Source organism: Scylla paramamosain, chromosome 34 (assembly GCF_035594125.1).
Source record: "Scylla paramamosain isolate STU-SP2022 chromosome 34, ASM3559412v1, whole genome shotgun sequence".
In the NCBI taxonomy this organism is placed as follows: Eukaryota; Metazoa; Arthropoda; class Malacostraca; order Decapoda; family Portunidae; genus Scylla; species Scylla paramamosain.
Window position 1 is genome coordinate 13595220 of NC_087184.1, and position 5000 is coordinate 13600219.

The following is a 5000-nucleotide window of genomic DNA, read 5'->3' on the forward strand; positions in this document are numbered from 1 at the left end:
CACTTTATTCCCCTCCTCTCTTGGTTCCCTTTTTATGGAAATAAGGAATGGAAGGATATTGTTGGCATTAATCCTGTTTCCTCCTACAACGACCACACTGGTGCTCCCTCGCCAACATTTTTTTTTCCCCCCTTTCCACTTCTGTTCTTTGGTCTATAATTCTCTCTATTCCATCTACTTTTTATATATATATTTTTCTTTAGAATTATGTACAGGATGTGAGTGAAATGGGTGAATGAGTTAGATATGGGTAACACTGTATGGGTGGGGTATGGTAAGATACTCTAAGATACTGGGAATAATGGGGTAAGATTGTAGGGGATATGAATGGTTATGGGTGATAAATGGGTAAGGTATGGGGGATATGTGAGTAAGAATGCTTAGTTAATATACAGGTGAGGTGTGGATGAGGTATGGGATAGATTGTATGGGTAAGATATGGGTAAGGATGTATGGGGGAGATATGAGGTAGAGTGTATGGATAAATTATGGATATGGGGAAGAATTGTATGGGTTACATATGGGTATGGAATATATAGGTATGATAGTGTTTGTGTTATTTGTTCTTCTTTCTCTGCTTCTTTTTTTTTCCCTCTCTTTTAAGTATTTATTTATTATTTCCTTTTTTTCAGTTATTTCTGCTGGTGTTTTATTCTTTTTTTCTCATTTCCTGTTTTTCTTACTTTATTCTATGTCCATTCCGATTATTCATCACGTTTCTCTTTATATTTAACATTTTCTTCCATTCTGTTATATTTCTTTTCATTTTTTCACATTTTCATTTCCACATTTTCTCTCTCCCTTTTTTTTTTTTAATAATGCCTCCCTTCTGTCACATTTCCCTCAATTTTCGTCATATTTCCCTCGTCTCCTTTATTTTTCCCCTCCTTTTGTCACATTTCTACATTTTCTCCCTTTTTCTTCTCTTTTCCCTTCCTTTTTGTCATATTTCCTATATATTATCATGTTTTCTGTCACATTTCCCTCGTTTCCTTCTTTTTTTCCCCTTCATTTCTGTCTAATCTCCAAAATATCCTCTTGTTTTTTTCCCTTCCTGTATGTCATATTTCCCACATTTCCTCACTAATTTCCCTTCTTTTCTGTCGCATCTCCAACATAGTCTCATTTTCCCCCTTTCCATTCTGTCAAATTTCCCACATATCTCTCATTTTCCCCTCCATTCTATCACCTACCCCACACGTCCCCTCTTCTCTCAGCACACCATCCACTTCGTCACATTTCCCATCACTTCCCTCACATTTCCAGCGTCCCGATAACTCACAAAAGAACACAAGGCCCTGTATTACCCTGCACTCCTTATTACTACCAGGTTCTCGCTCCCCACGCCCCTGGAAGCACCACGCCTCAAATCACCCTGGAGAGAATCAAGTGTCGCACAAGGGAGCTAATGTGACTTGATAGGGAGATGCTGGCTGTCTCTTTTTCGCGTGTTCTTTGCGGTTCACTGAGAGAGAGAGAGAGAGAGAGAGAGAGAGAGAGAGAGAGAGAGAGAGAGAGAGAGAGAGAGAGAGAGAGAGAGAGAGAGAGAGAGAGAGAGAGAGAGATTAAGTGTATTTATTAAGCTATGTTTGTTTTTCGTTATTATTAGTGTTGTTTCTTTAGTTCCTCCTCTCATTTAGTAGTCTCTCTCTCTCTCTCTCTCTCTCTCTCTCTCTCTCTCTCTCTCTCTCTCTCTCTCTTGCACCATATTTTTACTCCTACTATCGTCTCTTTTCTCATTCCCTTCTTTCCATGCTAATATTTATTTTCCCTCCATTCTTGTCTATCTACTTTAAGCAACTTATTTTCCACCCTCTTTTCGCCTCCAAATATAGCATGGTTGCGTAACAAACATCTATATTAAGAATGAGGAGAGATTGAGACATTTCAGAGAGAGAGAGAGAGAGAGTGGATATTTTCAACTGTTTTCATTTATATCTTATCTTGATTTATTTCGATGTAGAAGCAACAGGTAAATCCAATTCACCTAACCTAACCTTACCTACTAAAGAAAATAACTGAATATATTGATCTTGTATGTAAATATAATAGTTTTGTTATTGTTTTGCTTTGTTGTTCGCCATTAATCTCCTATCATTCGTTTTTTTTTTCATTATTTTGCTTGCTTGTGCTTTGTTGTTCATCATTATTCTCTTTTCGTTCAGTTTATCTTTTTTTTAATTCGGTTTTATTCCATCATCTCCTTTTATTCCGTTTTTATTTCACTATTCTTCTATTCCGTATTATTTTACTATCTCTTTTATCTTTTTACTTCACCATCTCCTTTATTTCATTTTATTTCACCATCTCTTTTATTTACATGGCGTTTCCCAAGCACGTGTGTTAACGGACCATCTCTCTCGTGCGCCATTTTAGGGATTACCGGAGATTACAGCCATGGGTGCGTATTTTCGGCTTCCCGGGAAGAGACAAACATTTTAGCCTAGTAATGGTCCGGAAACAGTAAACAGCTGACCGCGGGATTACGAACTGGCGAGGAGACGGGGCAAGGAGGCGAGGCAGAGAGGCAGCGGCGTGTCCTCAGAGCGTTCCCCTCCAGCCATAATTAACTCCGACAAAGCGGTTGGTAAAAGCCCCGCGGGGTAAAAGCTGGACATGATATTGTTATTGTTGCGGCAGCCTGTTCCCGCAACCCCCCGCAGACGCTTGTCGACGCCGCCCCAAACTGGCCAATCCCCGCGCGCTGTCACCCGCCGCCTGCCAACTTCGAGGCTTTTTTCCCGCCGTTCCAGTCCCTTCGCTCCCGTGTGGCATGTTGCGACACTCACCAAGGCCTTATTTGCGTCGGTTTTGCGGTTTTGCCTGCAGGAGAGATGTGGGGTATTGGTGGAATGGTGTTGTGGTGGTGTGGTGGAGTGGTGTGGTGGTGATGGCAGATGTGTGATGCCTTCCCGTTTTCTTCCTCTCCAGTGAAGCAAAGATGGCTGGCTCCTGGGAGACTAGTGTCCGCCTTGGCTCGCTCTCTCTCCCTCTCTCTCTCTTCCTCTCTTCCGCCCTTGTTGGAAGCTGGGGGCGGGGTCTCTCTCTCTCTCTCTCTCTCTCTCTCTCTCTCTCTCTCTCTCTCTCTCTCTCTCTCTCTCTCTCTCTCTCTCTCTCTCTCTCTCTCCATTGTCTTTGGGTCGTGAAGAGCGTTCGCTGGTCGCGTGTTTAGTGTCTTCATCCGTGTTGTCACAATGATTACCTGCTGTTGTTGCTGCTGCTGCCGCTGGTTCTCTCCTGCTCTCCTCTCCTGCTTCTCTCCTGCTCCTCTCCTGCTCTTCTCTTCTGCTTCTTTTCTGCTTCTCTCCTGCCCTCGTCTTCTGTTCTCCTCTCCTGCATCTATTCTGCTTCCTCTCCTTCTCTCCTCCCCTGCTTCTCTTCTGCCTCCCTTCTGGTCCTCTCCTGCTTCTCTCTCCTGCTTTCCTCCTGCTCTCATCTCCTGCTCTCAGCTTCTGTTTCTTTCCTTTCCTCTCCTGCTTCTCCTTTCCTGTTCTCCTGTTCAGTGTTGCCTCCTTCAATATGGGAAGGAATGGACAACTTATTATAATTAGTGAATAAATAACTAGAGAACATATTTACTCTAGTAGTCTTTTTAAGTAGTTGTTCAGTAGTTGTGTGGTTGGTTAGATATTCGGTAGCCTTCTAAAGTCTTGTATAATTGTCCATTTTGGGGGCGTGGTATTTGAGGAAAACTTGTTTGTTTATTTGTTCTTTTCGTTTTTGTGCCCTTGGTTCGGACGCCTTAGCACGTAACGAGAGAGAAGGAGGAGGAGGAGAAGGAAAGTGGTTGGTAGATAAGTAAATATATACAGATATACATAGATAAATAGGCAGATTACAGCCACACATGAAAAGAAGAAAAAGTAGTAGTAGTAGTAGTAGTAGTAGTAGTAGTAGTAGTAGTAGTAGTAGTAGTAGCAGTAGTAGTAAGCAACAGGAAGGCAAATAAATATAAACAGCCACATTACAGCCAGACACTAGTACAAACACGACCCATTCATTCCCATCAGTGACCTCATGCATATCAGCGTGAAAATGAATATAGTGACGCGGTGATGGGGTGACTGGGTGATGGGGTGACGGGGTGACGGGACAGCGAGCACGTTATTACGCCACATTACGACCACAATGAAAACAATATTAACGACCTAATCAGGCTGTTCATTGTCGCTGTTATGACTCCATTTACACCCACACACACCCTCACACCCACCCAGCCCCTCCCACCGTCACCCTCTCCCTCCCTCCCACCACTCCCACCGTCACACCGCACCACCTTGTCCACTTCCATTACATTAACATAATCTATTACTGTACACCCGGATTCCGTCCTTTATTCTTACCGTTCAATGTTAAGGAGGGTTTTTCAGTATCTGGTGTAAAAATGAGCTAAAATAATCGATGTAGGAGTGGTGTTTAACTTGCAACACCATTTTACTAGTCTTTTACCAATCCTACGCAGGTTTATTACGAGAGAAGCACCATTATGATCATCCAGACGACACCACAACACCATAAAGCTTTTCTAGACACCTCTACATATACATCATCACCATATCACCCCCATAACATCACCACCACCACCGCAACAACACTTCAACACCACGCACCATCTCTTAACACCACTACATCCAAACAGCACCATATCATTACCACACCACCTCATTACCACCGCCACAACACCATCACCACTATCCCAAAACACCCCAACACTACACACACACCCTCCCTAGACATCCCACCCCATCACCATCATCACCACCATCACCACCATCACCACTGGACGCGCCCGGAACGCAAACAAAGGTCCACCATGTGTCACAAGTCGTGCCGGGGGCGGACAATGAGCGAGGGCGGTGTGGGCGGGGTGGTGTGGGCGTGGCCAGGGGCGGACCAACCATCTGGGGCCTCGAAGTCAGTAGAAGCTAATGTTATTGTCGGCAAAATGTTCCTCTTGTTTCCTCTTAGATTGGGAGAGATGTGTGTGTGTGTGTGTGTGT